Raw genomic sequence first — 17,650 nt, 5'->3', positions numbered from 1 at the left:
TTTGGGCAGCAAGTTAGATTTATCAAGTCAAAGGCTTAACTAGTTCAAATAAGCAACACCCAGAGAATAAAATTAGAGCAGCATATTGGAGGACAATTTTTTTTCATAAAGACTGAAATTGAATAGGAGTCATGATTCAGTACCATGAGAGTATGAATTTATTTCCATACCACATGACATTAGACAGTCATTTGATGTTAAGATAATCTTACTATTTCTAAGAAATTATTTTTTCCTCTGGCTGATTAATATAATATTCCTAAGAAAATTTCCCTGTAAGTTTTGGAAAGATGAGCTTCTAAGATCAAGCAAACTTTAAAGAGAAAAAGGAAAAAAGTTTTTTGAGTAGATATTTCACTATCAGAATATTAAGAAATCCATCAGTTTGTTAAAATGTCAATTTTGGAAGGGAGCAGTTCTATGAAAAATTTCTGTATTATTTCCCAGCTATTTAGTTTTTATGTGTAGTCTACTTAATTTGAAAGATATTATATTGTTTCAACTGTTCCACTCTTCACACGTCTTATTAATTTTTTGGCATCTTTAAAAACAAAACAGAATTATCTTCGTTGCTCCTTTTGTTAAAGCACCATGGTATACTTTTTTCTAGTTGAGTCTTTTCCTCATGTCATACATCATTTCATCATTTTTTCAATAATAAGGTGTAACGGGTGTATCAGATACTTATTGCCAGTTTTTCCTTCATTGTATTTAGCACATGCAATTGACAGTAAAGTCAACCTCACTCTTCCTTGTTGAACTCTAGACTGAAATATTAGGTTCATTATTTTTTCCTGTGATCTGTATAAGGTGATTTTTTAAAGGAAATCACTTTAATTTCATGAATAAGACATTTATAACTTAAATTTCATATACTTGTTGCAGACTATATTCCTTTGTTTTATCTCCTTTTAAAAAATTTGTCTACCTTTCAATTATATGTGCTTTATATTAACTTGGAGGAAAAATAAACAAAACAACTTCTTAAGAGATAATTGCTTTGGGAAGAAAATAAAAGCATATAGGGCCCATTTAATTCTGAGCTGTATTCTTTATAAAGAGTTGTTTTTCTGAAAGTTGTGGTAAATGAGTATTTACTCCTTGCTGTTTGCTTTATTTTTAGTCAGACTCAATAATTTTTGTTTTGTTTTGTTTTTGCTAAATTTATTTTTTCTAGTCTATGTGTTCTTTGCTCTGAAATACTAATGGTTTTAATTTTCCATATTTTTTTAACTTTAGTACAAAATGATAGAAAGCTTAATAACGAGAACCTAAAAGCATAGTTTAGAATGATCTGCACAATTCTAGTTCACATATCGATTGGATTATATGGAAAACATATTTGACTTGCTACCTCTGCTATATAAAGGACGGACTTGCTCCTTTTTCTGACCGAGTTCCTGTTACCAAGATATCTAGAAGAGCCAGAATCAGTTCCCTTTGAATTAACCAAAAGTGATTGAATTACCTATTATTGTTTGGTTAATCCAACAGTCCTAGTTAGTGATTGTCCTAACAAGTCTCTATAGGATGTATTCTCAATAACATGTATTTGGTTAATAATCAAGACATCTTTGTAAGCACTTTGGATAGTTAATGGTTATTTTTCTAATTTCATTTAACAAAAGTTAATATACTTCCCAAATGTAGTGCATTGATCTGAATAGTGAAGTGAATGATTTTATTTGGAAAACACACATGTGTGACTATCATAAATGACATGGTTAAATCAAATCCAAATCCAAAACACTTTATAAATACATAAGGTTTTACTTTTTTAGATTATCCTACATTCTTAAACAAATAAATATTAGTATTGAATATTAGACCTGATTTTTTTAAATTAAGTTTAACTTACTTGCACAAGGGTGTATCTATCATTTATTGCACTTGAGGAAACATTTTTACAGTATAAAAGAGATCTAAATGTTTCATAAAATTTATGCTAATTTGTTTTTGTATGTTTTATAGAAGGTTTAACTATCTTTAACTATTAATCTATTTATGTATTAAGGAAACATTAATATAAAGAATAATCCTGTGTTATTAGTTTTGAGTGAGAGACCAGTTGTCTATGGAATTCTCTGTTTTCAAGCAAAATGTTTCGTTGAAAAGGCATTTTAATCAAATAACCTTTTGGACAGACTCATACTTAAAAAAAAATTCAAGTTAAACTATAATTAGCTATATATGTGTCTGATAGAAAGGTAATATGTAGTAGAGTGTGGATAAAATTCCAAAGAATTTCAAAAAGTAGTAAAAAGAAAGGGGTTGGTGTTTCAAGTACTTATATATATGGAGATAATGTTGTAAATAAGAAAACGGGTGTGTGTAGGAGGGATAATAACATCTTCTCCACCCACGGACTTCCTTAAGCAACAAACACTGCACTGTGAAAGAAGTATTAAAGGAGCCTCTTCTCAAAATCTAGGGCTGTGTGGGTGCTTAAGGGATAATTTTCAACACCTGCTTTTATTTCACAGTCTTTCAGTCATATTATAAGATAAGACCATGAATATTTTCCATTAAGCTTAACATATATTTCCGGATTAACTAGACTTCTGACAGATTCCTAAAAACAAAAACAAGTCCTGTAAAATAAAAAGTACATTTTAACTATCAAAAGAATGATAAACATATTATCCTGTTAAAAGTCTGGAAGAATTCATGATTAAATTTTAATAACATCTTATGGGAAGTTGTATGATAATGTCTATAGAAACAAAATGTCTCTAAGAGATACAACATAGATGCAATGGGTATATTTTTAATTCATGAGGTAAAATGAAGCTCTGGGGCTTCATACAACTTATACAATTAAATACTTTTAAGAGAATTCTTTAATAATTTAATCAAGAGATTAATGTCAGATATGTACAGCAACATATCAAATTAAATTTATATCCATTTGTTGTAGAAAGCCTGATTTTTGTTTTAATAATCCAGATAATGGCTATTATGATTAATTTAATGCACAAAATCAGTTATGCTGTGTTTTATTTAATGCAAAATTGTCCTATGCAGATTATCTTTGTATAATTTTACTTGGATGTACATAATTAAGACATTTATGTTGTATATACTTTGGCTAGAACAAGAAATATTTACATCACAACAAACTGTAGACCCTAGGCTGTTTCTGATCATGTAGATTGCTAAAAACCAGAAAACAGTGTTATAACAAGTTTGAGAACTGAAAATTAATTTTTTAAAAATTCTTAGATTTCTAATGTGGATTTGATGATATTCAGGAATTACACTGAATTGAACAAGTCTCCTATCACCTGGGGACCATAACAAGGTTTCTGGAGCTCTGAAGCTGAATGTGACATAGTTCTTTATACTCAAGGAGATTAACATGTAAATTCTTTTCTTAGCAAGCAATGGGAAAATTATGATTCTAATTATCAAAAGAGAAATAATCCCCTGTAGAAATAAAATGTTAAGTATACTGTAAATAACAAGGAACTGAATGTTCATTCCATAAAATATTCTTATATCAGGTTAAGTAATTTTTTCTCCCATGTTGCTATACCAGTTCCCTTTCTTGATCTCAATCTGTACCTCTCCACCTTATTGTCATAGTCAAGTTCTGGCAAACAGTGTGCCTTGCCATGTGTTTTCTCCACTGGGTACACATTACAGCCAAAGTCTGACAGGCATCAGTTGTCAGCAACCTCATCTGGAATACTGATTAATTTAAAAATTCTACCCTGTACGCAAAGTTTGAGATTTTTCCATGGCAATACATACAAGGAGGAAGCAGAAACTGCTCTTGCTTTTGCTGTTCTACACCTTAGAGCTGCTGTTCTGCCTAGAGATGAGTTTATAGACATCTGAACCACAGATGAAATATATCTCAGGTTTTCATGGAGTAGAATCCATTTTGCTTCCTCTATAGCTCAAAGAAAACCAATATTGTGATGGAGTGATGAAATAGAGGTAGGATGAATGAAGATAGTGGATAACGAAAATGGAAAAACAAAACCAGCAAACAAAAGGAGGGAAACAAAGTGAGAATGATGGAAAATGAAAAGGGACAACAAAACTTTGTTACCAACATATCTTCACATGTGACTACCTTCTTAAAAATAAAAATAACTTTCTTTTTTTAGTAGAATGATAATAATTGACTGAATTTCCAGAGAAGATTGCTTGGGGATGTGAAATGGATGCCACAATATTTTCTTTTTCTGAATCACTTATATGGATTTCTAAAACCTATATCTAGGAAAGTAAATGTAATCATTATGTACAGTGTGATAGACATGGCTTTGGGCTAAGAATCTGGAGATTTGTGTTCTAAATTTTTAATTGCCTTAAAATGCCTGTTTGAGTCTCAAATGCCTATTTGAGTTTACTTGCAAACTCCTTGGAGATTCATTTATTTTATTGGTAAAGGAGAATAGTATCTGCTTATAGGAAAAGATGATTATAATAAACTAATGCAAAGGACTATGGATTCAAAAAAATGAAATGAAAAGACTTTATATTAACTTTGTTCTTTTTCCCATTTAAAAATATAATTTCTCTGAAGGGTTTAATTGAAATTTGGATCTTTGAATTAGTAAGTTTTAAGTTCATGGTCTCCAGTAGCATATTGGGCACCTACCGACCTCGGGAGTTCCTCTTTCAGTATCCTATCATTTTGCCTTTTCATACTGTTCATGGGGTTCTCAAGGCAAGAATACTGAAGTGGTTTGCCATTCCCTTCTCCAGTGGACCACATTCTGTCAGACTTCTCCACAATGACCCGCCCGTCTTGGGTTGCCCCACAGGCATGGCTTAGTTTCATTGAGTTAGACAAGGCTGTGGTCCTAGTGTGGTTAGATTGACTAGTTTTCTGTGAGTATGGTTTCAGTGCGTCTGCCCTCTGATGCCCTCTTGCAATACCTACCGTCTTACTTGGGTTTCTCTTACCTTGGACGTGGGGTATCTCTTCACGGCTGCTCCAGCAAAGCGCAGCTGCTGCTCCTTATCTTGGACAAGGGGTATCTCCTCACCACCGCCCCTCCTGACCTTGAACATGGAATAGCTCCTCTAGGCCCTCCTGTGCCCGCACAGCCACCACTCCTTGGACCGCTCCAACATCTGCTGGATCATTGAAAAAGCAAGAAAGTTCCAGAAAAACATCTATTTCTTCTTTATTGACTATGCCAAAGCCTTTGACTGTGTGAATCACAATAAACTGTGAAAAATTCTGAAAGAGATGGGAATACCAAACCACCTGACCTACCTCTTCAGAAACCTATATGCAGGTCAGGAAGCAACAGTTAGAACTAGACATGGAACAACAGACTGATTCCAAATAGGAAAAGAAGTATGTCAAGGCTATATATTGTCACCCTGCTTATTTAACTTCTATGCAGAGTGCATCATGAGAAATGCTGGGCTGGAAGAAGCACAAGCTGGAATCAAGATTGCCGGGAGAAATATCAATAACCTCAGATATGCAGATGACACCACCCTTATGGCAGAAAGTGAAGAGGAACTAGAAAGCCTCTTGATGAAAGTGAAAGAGGAGAGTGAAAAAGTTGGCTAAAAGCTCAGCATTCAGAAAACAAAGATCATGGCATCTGGTCCCATCACTTCATGGCAAATAGATGGGGAAACAGTGGAAACAGTGTCAGACTTTATTTTTTTGGGCTCCAAAATCACTGCAGATGGTGACTGCATCCATGAAATTAAAAGACGCTTACTCCTTGGAAGGAAAGTTATGACCAACCTAGATAGCATATTCAAAAGCAGAGACATTACTTTGCCAACAAACGTCCGTCTAGTCAAGGCTATGGTTTTTCCAGTGGTCATGTATGGATGTGAGAGTTGGACTGTGAAGAAAGCTGAGCACCGAAGAATTGATGCTTTTGAACTGTGTTGTTGGAGAAGACTCCTGAGAGTCCCTTGGACTGCAAGGAGATCCAACCAGTCCAATCTGAAGGAGATCAGCCCTGGGATTTCTTTGGAAGGAATGATGCTGAAGCTGAAACTGCAATACTGTTGCCACCTCATGCAAAGAGTTGACTCATTGGAAAAGACTGTGGTGCTGGGAGGGATTGGGGACAGGAGGAGAAGGGGACAACAGAAGATGAGATGGCTGGATGGCATCACCAACTCGATGGACATAAGTTTGAGTGAACTCCGGGTGTTGATGATGGACAGGGAGGCCTGGTGTGCTGCGATTCATGGGGTCCCAAAGAGTCAGACATGACTGAGCAACTGAACTGAAGTTCATGGTCTAAAATATTGATGCTGAGATAATAACAACTCTACAAATCCAATCACAGTTTTCAGTATTTAGAGGAGATAGCTAGATTTGCACTTTGAAGGGGAGTGAAATCATAGTTTTGATATTGGAGGAACTGTAGTTCTATATGACAGGTAAGAAATAGGGAACAGTTTTAAAAATTCAAAACAGTCAGTTCAGTTCAGTTCACTTGCTCAGTCATGTCTCTTTGTGACCCCATGGACTGCAGGATGCCAGGCTTCCCTGTCCATCACCAACTCCCTGAGTTTACTCAAACTCATGTCCATCCAGTCGGTAATGCCATCCAACCATCTTATCCTCTGTCAACCCCTTCTCCTCCTGCCTTCAACCCTTCCCAGCATCAGGGTCTTTTCCAATGAGTTAAATCTTTGCATCAGGTGGCCAAAGTATTGGCGCTTCGGCTTTAACACCAGTCCTTCCAATGAATATTCAAACTGATTTCCTTTAGGATGGACTGGCTGGATCTCCTTGCAGTCCAAGGAACTCTCAAGAGTCTTCTCCAACACCACAGTTCAAAAGCATCAATTCTTCGGCACTCAGCTTTCTTTGTGATTCAACTCTCACAAATGATTACTGTCCATAATGATTACTGAAAAAAAACATAGCATTGACTAAATGGACCTTTGTCAGCAAAGTAATGTCTCTGCTTTTGAATATGCTGTCTAGCTTGGTCATAGCTTTTCTTCCAAGGAGCAAGTGTCTTTTAATTTCATGGCTTCAGTCACCATCTGCAGTGATTTTGGAGCCCAAGAAAATAAAGTCTCTCACTGTTCCCATTCTTTCCCCATCTATTTGCCATGAAGTGATGGGACCAGATGCCATGATCTTTGTTTTATGAATGTTGAGTTTTAAGCCAACTTTTGCACTCTCCTCTTTCACTTTCATTAAGAGGTACTTTAGTTCCTCTTTGTTTTCTGCTATAAGGGTGGTATCATCTGCATATCTGAGGTTATTGATATTTTTGGCAATCTTGATTTCAGCTTGTGCTTCATCCAGCCTGGAATTTCACATGATGTACTCTGCATAGAAGCTAAATAAGCAGGGTGACAATATACAGCCTTGATATACTCCTTTCCAATTTGGAACATTTGTTGTCCCATGTCCAGTTCTAATTATTGCTTCTTGACCTGCATACAGATTTCTTAGGAAGCAGGTCAGGTGGTCTGGTATTCCCATCTCTGTAAGAATTTTCCACAGTTTGGTGTGATCCACACAGTCAAAGACTGTAGCATAGTCAATGAAGCAGAAGTAGATGTTTTTCTGGAACTCTCTTGCTTTTTCTATGATCCAACGGGTGATCAAAACAGTAAATAATTCTTAAGATTACAATGGCAGTCAGTTGCCTCTGCAGAAATCCCAAAAAGAAGAAATGGGAGGGATTCACAATATGATGGATTCGGTATACTCACATGGAGAAGGCAGTGGCACCCCACTCCAGTACTCTTGCCTGGAAAATCCCATGGATGGAGGAGCCTGGTAGGCTGCAGTCCATGGGGTCGCTAAGAGTCGGACACGACTGAGCGACTTCACTTTCACTTTCATGCATTGGAGAAGCAAATGGCAACCCACTCCAGTGTTCTTGCCTAGAGAATCCCAGGGATGGGGGAGCCTGGTGGGCTGCCGTCTATGTGGTCGCACAGAGTCAGACACGACTGAATCGACTTAGCAGCAGCAGCAGCAGGTATACTCACAAAGAAGAATTTTCATTAGGATGCTAAGCATTGCAAAGTTTTTCTAAGGGGATTTGAACTTTTAGAAAGAGATTCTTTTAAAGTAGATGGAAATACTTTATTATAGTTCTGCTGGATGCCAGAGCATGAATTAGATAAATCCATAAGGATACCTAACTCAGGTATAATTGTTTGTAAAATGCCCTGTGGTTTATAAAAAGCACTAATTTATTTAATCACAATAGCAACCTTTGGATATGTGGAAGATAATTTAAAAAAAATAGCATTTTACCCACAATGCCAGCAACAGTACATTATGTTAACTAAGCCAGTCCTTGAATTTCAAGAAGGAAGGAAACTATAGTCTACAAGGTACCCTACCTTTTGCAGTAGCTGTATGCAACACCTATATCCAATAGACCCCATATTCTATTTACATAAATCTTATCAACAATCATATGAAATTTTATTATCTCTTCTCCTTACCCTCTTCTTACTCTCATTTTTATTTCTGAAACTATCTATTCTATTCAAAGTGTTATTAGTCATTCTGTTGTGTCTGACTCTTTGCAATTCCATGAACTTTAGCCCTCCAGGTTCCTCTGTCCCTGAAATTCTTCAGGCAAGACTACTGAAGTGGGTAGTCAGTACCTTCTCCAGGGGATCTTCTCGACCCAGGGATTGAACCCATTTTTCCTGCATTGCTGGCAGATTCTTTACTATCTGAGCCACAGGGGAAGCCCATTCTATTCAAGGTCATCCTCAAACCCCTATGGATTTACGTATCATCAAGTTAATCATACTCATCAATCTATAATGGTTTGCTATCTATTCTTCTCTATTAATTTTCCCTTCATCACCCATCTCTGGTCTTATTCCTTTTTGAAGTATTCACTCTAAGGTATTTGTTATACTTTAACTTGGGGAAAAAATATGATTGTGTAAGTGGTTGCAGGAAGTGGTAGTTAAAGACTCAGTCTCTGGAAGTGTACTCTGTGGATTTGGTCCCCATTCCACCACTTACTCGCTATGTGACCACAGACAGGTTACTTACACAATCTATTTTAGTTTCTTCATCCATGATCCTTGCAGGGTTTCCCGAGGAATAGAATCTGAGGTTAGATTTGTACATTCGAGGTTCACTAGTAGGGCTTTCAGGATCAGCATCGGTAGGAAAGAAGGATGTAGGACTGGGCAGATGGAGTAGGAATGGTGCAGTTTTAAAAAGCCACGGCAGGCACCATAAAGAGCTCTCAACATGGCATGTCCCCTCTGAGTTGTACTTAAAATTGGGTTGATGGGGCTGCACCTTCACATCCCACCATTGATCACTGTTGATGTGGGTGAACCCCAAGGGAGTGTTACCTCGGACCAGGTGGCTCTCTTTAACTACAGGCTAGACCTGGATAGGGACTCTGCTGTGACCTGTCTGTGTACAACATTCCCAGCAGAGAAGGGGCAAGTATGCTCATTGCATCATGGCATTCTCTACAATCTGTAACATTTAAAACAAGAAACAAAACAGAATCCCTGCTCTTGCAGAGCTTATTTCTTGTGAAAAGAGCCAAAGAGTAAACAAATAAACAAGAAAAAATATGGATTGTCATATGGTATGCAGGAGGGGAAAAGTGAGATAAGCAAAGGTAGAAAGTTGCTAATGGATTTGAAGTGATCAGGAACGCATGGACAAAGATAAGGAAGTGAAGGATCGGGATCGAGGCTTGCAAATAAGCAAGAGAAGGGCATTCTAGGAGAACTGCAATGCAAAAGCTCTGAAGGTGCATAACCCCAGAAGGTCTCAGATGTTAGTTAGACTGAAGTGAGTGAGAGGATGCTTGGAGATAAGGAAGAGAGATGGAGGTGAGCCTATAGACCCTTTTATGGGGTTTGACTCTTCCTGTGAGTAAGTTGGGAGCCATCGAGGGTCCACAGCAAAGAAAATGTTCTGATGTGACTAGTGATTTTACCAGATCTGTGTTGAGTTGAACGCAATGAGTTGAAGTAAGGGAAGAAGGAAAGACTACTGTAATTAAAAGAAAAAAGATGGGACTTGCCTGTAGTCCAGTGACTTAGGCTCTGTGCTCCCAATGCAGAAGACTAAGGTTGGGTCCTTGGTCAGGGAACTAGATCCCATATGCCACAATTGAAAAAGACCCTGCATGCCAAATAAGTACACATATTTTTAAAAAGAATGAACATATTTAAAGAAGAAAAAAGATAACATTTATTTTACCTGCTTGTCAATGTTCAGGAGTCTGTGATATATTCTCCACAATGTCTCTTGTCTATTCCAGATGTACCAATCTGCTACCCACCCAAAAGACGTTGTCGGTGGTCCTTTAAGTAGATATCCTACTGTAGATATTGTGCAGTAGTTGAATCAATTTTTTTTTCTCTTAGGGTATTTTCATATTTAGGGTTTTATTTAAGATGTCCTTCTCTTGTTTTGATGCTTGTAAGCAAGCAGAACATTTCAGGCATTAGCAGACAGTATTTAATACATAGGAATCTCTCTGCATGCTGCAGTGCATGCCAAATTGCATTGACTTTTGTTTCAAATTTGGATTTGAAAATATAGCATTTTTTTAGTGTACTAGATGTACAATATGTATCGTAGCATATGATTTTCAATGTGTACTTAACAAAGAGCAATTTCATTTTCTCTGGTAAATTACACACTTGTTATAGCTTTGGGATTTAAAAGAATCCTGGAATAAATAGAAAACAATATGTTTAAATAATGTTAGCATTCTGGCTCAGTGAGTCAAACCACAAGAATTATTCCAGTGACTTTCAGTTAGTCAACTGGTTCTGAAGATAACTTTCGTTTTGTATTCCTTGCTGGGATCTCTCTCTGAGAAGAATAAAAGGAGAATTAACTGTATTTTAAGTAAGGTTGAATGGATGATTCCAAGAACTTGTTTAGCAGATGGATCATTTAAATTGGATCTATTCCTAATCAAAAAAATATTTATTTAATATAAAATAATAAATACAGTTCTTATAAACTTAAACTTCTATCCCATTTTCTCTTATTTCCCAGCTGCTTTTCTCACTCCTTAATTTCATAGTTTGACTGATTGGATGGTTGTTCTAAGATTACCTTCTGATGGGGAAGGCCACAAACAGAAATCCATATTAGTGGAACCAGTTAAGAGGGAACCCATTTCTAGTATAGCCTCTACACAAAATTAATGTACTCTGCATGTATTTGGTCCTGGCTAAATTGAGAAATTTTGCAACATCTTGGAAGCATTGAATTGGGGTGAGAGTCATTTTAGACACACTCCAGAGACTGTAACCTTAACAGAAAGCCATGGCCTTTGGCAAGTAGAGTTTCTGACACACTGATTTAAGCGGTGGTGGTGAACATTTGGTAAAGAGACATGTTGAGCCACATACTATCATTTCTCCTGAACACTTGGAGCTTTCTGATGCAGTTTGAGTTCTAATCCTTAAGGATTGGAGAGTTTACAATGGTGAAGATTTTATTAAGTTACTCAAAAGACAACTATAATAGCGGTTTGAATGTGCTCCTCTTTGAAAGTAGGTGTTATTTTTAAATATAATTAAAGAGAAACAACTGGCAGTTTAGAGGAAAAGGGATATTAGTGGTAGTAATTACACTGTATCTTAAACAGTGGGATGATATTAAATGGTTATATTCTGGAAACTCATGTTCTAACTACTTTTGAGGCCCATGCTGCCCCAACAACCACATTCAAGCATTCATTCAGAAAACACCCTTGACCTTTCACGAAGAGAGAGCTTCCTTACACCAAACTCTGCTTTGAAATAGAATATGGCAGAGTTATAAACCCAGTTCAATCCTATAAATCAGGACACTGTGTGAATTTTCTATTGTGAATAGCTCTCAGATTTCTGTGTCCAGACCCTTCACCAATCCCTTATTTCATCCCTCGTCATCTCTTGTCTATAATGTTGAAAAAACGCCTCCTAACTTGTCTCCCTTTTTCCAGTCTTGTCCTAAAATTTTTCTTACTTGCACAGTCAGAATGATTTATAGAAAATACTTATCTGAGCATATCATTCCCCTGCCTACAACCCCACAATGGCTGTCCATCATCCTTAGAATAAAAGTCAGTCTTTCCAGTAGGAAGTACAAAGACCTCCAGAATTGCTCCAGTACCTGCTCACCATCCTCATCATTAATCTTCTTCACCTCAGAGCTGACAACTCCATTGTACCTTTGCATTGAGAGTAGTTCACTGAGACACAATGTCAATAGGTTTCATGCCTCTTTGCTTTGCTAATGCTCTTCCCTCTTCCTAAAATGTGTCCCGTGCTTTTGCCTAAATAGTATTCATCTTCCAAAACTAAATCAAGGCTCATATAATATAGGGAGATTGCCGTAAATCTGCTGATTGGAGTAAATATCATTCTACTTTGTGTCACTAATCTGATTCACTGAAGTAGCATGTTTATGTATGTGCTTACAGCTAATTATTAATACCCTTAGATGCAGACCGCAAGGCCATATGCTTAGGAGGATATCATTGAATCTTTGCTCAGCTGAGCTAAGGCTCTAAAACTAACAAAAAAAAGTGTGCTTAAATTTTGAAATGTTTCTATTCACATTTGGCTACTACAGTTTAAATTATTTGAAATTCTGAAATAAAAGTTAAATATGAAGAGTTTCATATGCTAAAATAACTGTAGAATTATTTTAACTCAATAGAAAAGGACTAAAAAATACTAGAGAGTAAGAGAATGATCCATGCCACCAGGAATAAGACAAGAAGATGATATTTGCAAGCCTAAAACAGCTTCATAAATAAGCAAATGCTTATCCAAGACCTAAAGAAATTCAAGGAAATCCAAGAGGAGCCTAGCAAAAATATAGGCTACCAGCTTAAGCTCAGAAGCTTTCCTTTTGCATTTCCTTTATTTTTGAAGTACATGGCATCTGATACTATTAATATCAATTTGTTCATCTGTGATTTGCCTCATTCTCCTAAAAGTGGTGTGCAAAGAAAAAAAATTGAAGTTATTTTAGGATTCTAGTTAGTTTGTAGGTAATTGAGATAATTTTACCCAAAGTGAATGCTTTATCCCACTCCCAAATTACTTATTAAAATACCAAATGACTTTGGCCAGAGAATAAAATCATTTGGAAATCCATTTGGTACCTTCATTTAATTTGACATTGAACCAGTGGGGAAAAAATAAAAGATGGTCTTTTCAGGGAATTATAATGATTACCCCAAATAAAATGTACTTTAACCATAGACTAATACTGCCTGAAGAGTAAAACACTTGATATTAATTTCTTAGAGCTAGAAAAGAAAGAAAGTGAAGTCGCTCAGTCATGGCGGACTCTTTGCAACCCCGTGGACTGTAGCCTACCAGGCTCCTCTGTCCATGGGATTCTCCAGGCAAAAATACTGGAGTGGGTTGCCATCTCTTTCTCCAGGGGATTTTCCCAACCTAGGGATCAAGCCCAGGATGCCTGCATTGCAGACAGACGCTTTACCCTCTGAGCCACCAGGGAAGCCCAGAGCTAGAACGTTTCTTCATTAAACGGAATAAGAAAGCAGAACTCGTGAGCTTCAGCTTTCAGCTTATGAAGCATCCAATGGTATATGAAGAGGAAAGGGCCTCCTCCATATGATGCCATGAAGATTTTAGAGGAAATGATTTTAAAGTAAGTCACTGTGCTATCATCAGACTGAAAGTAAAGATCCAACCAGCAGAATTTCATAGAAGTGGGCCTGGCATGTTGTAGGTGCTTGATAAGTATTTGTGAGATTAATGCATGGATGAATGAACTGCTAGAGCAGCGATGTGAACTCCTATAATAGCAAATAATTGATGCATGTGTGAACAAGGAGGCCCTGCTCCCACCTCCGAGTAACTGCTAACTATGGCCCTCGACTTACTTAGAGTAGGCATCAGAAATGCCATGAGATGTCATTTCTCAAGAAATCTGAAGAGTGATTCTATTTCTTCCACTAACTCTGAGTCACAGCTCTTCCCCACATCCCTATGCTCTTTTTTTTTTTTTTCATCTGTTTTCCCATGAATGAAACTGGAACAATATGGTAATGCTGTACTCAGATATAAAAGGAGATATTTATAGGGGATAAAAAGGAGAGTTTGGAGAAACAAGATAGGAGAGCAATCTGGTAAGAAAGAGAAGGATTTTTCAGTGCAAAATGTCAGAAAAAAAGGAGAAAGTGGTGGTGTTCAATGTTTTGTCTAAAAAAGTTTTTAGTGTCCTTCTAAAGGACAAAAAATGTGGAATGTTAAATGGCTTCAGACGGGTAGGCAGTACTATTTTTTTTTTATATGTCCCAACTCTTTAATATTTCTTTCCATATTAACACATCAAATATTTACTCATTTAGTGCATTTCTCCCTCAATAGTTTCTATACCCCAACATATACATGTTTTGAGAAGAAAATCAAGAAAAAGTTGATGCAGACAAAGATTTTCCTCTTAACTCTACTCCACACAAAATTTTTCTCACCCATCTAAAATAGTATTTAATGCTGCCAGAGAATATTTCATTAGGAAAAACAGATCTTGTTCTTGCCAGACAAGACAAAGGTTGAAATCAATGCTTCAGACTGCTGAGTAGGAGATCTGACAACCTGCTCTTACCCAGCACTTCTGCAACGTGCTTGGCAGAACTTGAATGCCTCAGGATGCTATTATACTAGAGGGTATCCAGTTAAGTAATACTGAGCAACGGAGCATAATTTGACCTATTTTGAAGAGTCACAGATAAGGTGAAGAACTTGCTCCAATTTGCCCAAGACTTTCCCAGTTTTCACATGGAAAATCCTGCATCCCAGGATACTCCACAAAAATAAGGATGCAGAAATAAGGATGATATGGCACCTAAGTCACATAGGAAAGGCTAAGAAGCCTTATGGTTTAGAAGTTTGCTAAATTTTGTTTAAAAAGTATTTTAAAACAACACCTGACCATGAATCATTTTTCTTAAACAAATATATTTTAAAAATTAAAGGAATTAGTAATTTAGGGTACATACTTTAGGAAACTCTGCTCCAACCCTAACCATTTATCTCTTGACCCCTGCAATCTCATTAGCAGTGTGTGTTACAGGACATATGGAGACCTGAGGGATGATCTACCAGTTGTGACTGAGTCTCCTTCTAAACCTTAGACTACGTAAGCCTCAGGCTGGAAACTTGGAAGAATTTCCATATAGAAATAATTTCATCACTTCAAAATCATTCTCTTTCACAAATATTAACCTGTCTTAATGCACATATTTTAGGAGTTTCATTGTGGTGGTTGTTGTTTAGTTGCTAAGTTGGGTTCGACTCTTTAGCAACTCTAGGGACTATAGCCCGCCAGCTCCTCTGTCCCGGGGATTTCCCAGGGAAGAATATTGGAGTGGGTTGCCGTTTCCTTCCCCAGGGGATTTTTCCAACCCAGAGATGGAACCTGTGTCTCCTGCTTGGCAGGCAGATACTTTACCACTGTGTTACCTGGGAAGGAGTTTCTAAAAGAAGGTAAAAATACTGTGAAAATCTTTAAAAGATTTATATTCTAAATTCTTTTCTTATTTGCTATTGTATAATTCTGGATGAGTCTTGAGTAGATGTTGGGAAGTATGCATAAATTTAAAAATATGTTAGGAGAAAGTTTGGAGATTGCCATTATATGACAACAGAATCATTCATGCAACTTTCCTCTGAACTTTTCTGTGTGGGACTAACCATACCTATAGAGGGGAGGAGAGAGGACAAGGAGATAAAAATACATAGAATGGAATAGAAACCTTTACAATGTCTGGAAATGGAGAAAAATTCAGATTCAGAGCTGCCTGTTCAGACACTCAGCTGTGTCTGACTCTTTGCGACTCCATGGACTGCAGCACGCCAGGTTTCCCCATCCTTCACCATCTTCTGGAGCTTGCTCAAACTCATGTTCATTGAGTCGGTGATGCCATCCAACCATCTCATCCTCTGTCATCCCTTTCCCCTCTTGCCTTCACCCTTTCCCAGCATCAAAGTCTTTTCTAATGAGTCAGCTTTTTGCATCAGGTGGCTAAAGCATTGGAACTTCAGCTTCAGCATCAGTCTTTCTAATGAATATTCAGGACTGATTTCCTTTATGATTGACTGGTTTGATCTCCTCGCTGTCCACGGGATTCTCAAGAGTCTTCTCCAACATCACAGCTCAAAAGCATCAATTCTTAGTTCCATTCTGTACTTGTCACCACATCACAAACTAGGACAGGTGCCTCTTCCTGCACCTGCAAATTTGGTTAAAGAAGGCAAAGCCCATTTTAGTGATCCACAAAGGATTAGCTGAGTGGATTCATGAAAGGGACTCTGTTATGCTGAATAATGTATTCATTCCAACAAAACCTTAAACTTTTCTCAATTCAAAGACTTTTTTTCCTAAGTTTTTCTAAGTACTTTTCAGCTCTAAATATCTGAGAATTAAAAAGTATTATTTCTGACATTTCTAGCACACATTATTTACTGATAATGCTGAGAGAACATTCCTTTTAATAAAATTTCTAATTTTCATACCTCTTGGATGAGGTCAAGCAAAAGAAAAAGGCTTTAGCTGCATACCACTCCCCGAGGTTAAAGGAATGAAAAGGAAGAGTTGGAAAAGTACTTTAAATAGTGTATTGCTTTTAGGTGTGCTGCTTCAAATTGGGCAATTATAGAAACACTGGTAGAGACACATCCCTGCTAATTTATATATGCATAGCATTAGACGCATCACTAAAACTCATACAGCTTATCTGTTTCAATAATTGATAAGCCTAGTGTAACACTCTAAAGACTATTTTATACTGTCTTGTATTAAGATCTTATAATGAGCAGCTACTCTGTGTTAGATACTTACAACCACATAGTACATACTTGTTATAACTATTCAAGAAATACATGTCTCCATTTTCCAATGAAGAAAATAAATGACACACAGGTTAAAATACTAGTGCATAACCATGTAGTTAGTGGCACAGCAAGGGTTTAAACCCAGGCCCTGAAGCTCTACAGTTCCTTTTTCTTTTCTCCACTGTTCCCTGTGCAATCTACCTTATATTTTAAAGTCAGAGATTTAAAATATATGACTTTTCATATTAAAATATATTAAACAGGTATTAATTTCATTAAAGGAAGATGTTGCTGTTAAGTAGGAATTTTGCACTAATCAGAAAAATGTGTATGCTTTTTGTTTTGTGTGATGTGCCTTTGGCTTATTAGTCCTTGGTGCATACACATACACACACACACACACACACACACACAGAGTTTTTTTATTCAGAATATTCATTTCACTAGTATTTATTGATAATACAATACTTCCCTCTAGTTACACTATATACTCTTTTGATTTAATAACATGGCATAATATTACTATACTTTGTGCCAACCATGTCTTACATGCTTGAGATACAGAAAAAAGTCCCTGTTTGTGAAGCTTATTTCTAAAGGGAAGAAAAAGACATAAGCCAAGCAAATAAATAAACAAGAACTTTTCAGAGAATGACAATTTATTTTAATAAAGTAAAACGGTGATGCAATTCAGAATGACTGAGTTTTATGGAAAGAGTGAGATTTGCTGTGTGCTGTGCTCAGTCACTCAGTCATGTCCAAAAATGTTATTTGCAACCTCATGGAGTGTAGCCCACCAGGCTCCTCTGTCCATGTGGATTCTCCAGGCAAGAATACTGGAGTGGGTTGCCATTCCCTCCTC

General features: G+C 36.8%; 1 protein-coding gene across 1 annotated transcript in view; it reads left to right on the top strand.

Moving 5' to 3' along the window:
* Nucleotides 1-17,650, top strand: part of TMEFF2 (transmembrane protein with EGF like and two follistatin like domains 2) — a 277,948-nt gene that overhangs the window by 19,813 nt on the left and 240,485 nt on the right.

This window comes from Bos taurus, chromosome 2 (assembly GCF_002263795.3).
Source record: "Bos taurus isolate L1 Dominette 01449 registration number 42190680 breed Hereford chromosome 2, ARS-UCD2.0, whole genome shotgun sequence".
Taxonomy (NCBI): Eukaryota; Metazoa; Chordata; class Mammalia; order Artiodactyla; family Bovidae; genus Bos; species Bos taurus.
The sequence above is the reverse complement of the archived record's forward strand: the minus strand, read 5'-3'. Positions and strand labels throughout refer to the sequence as shown.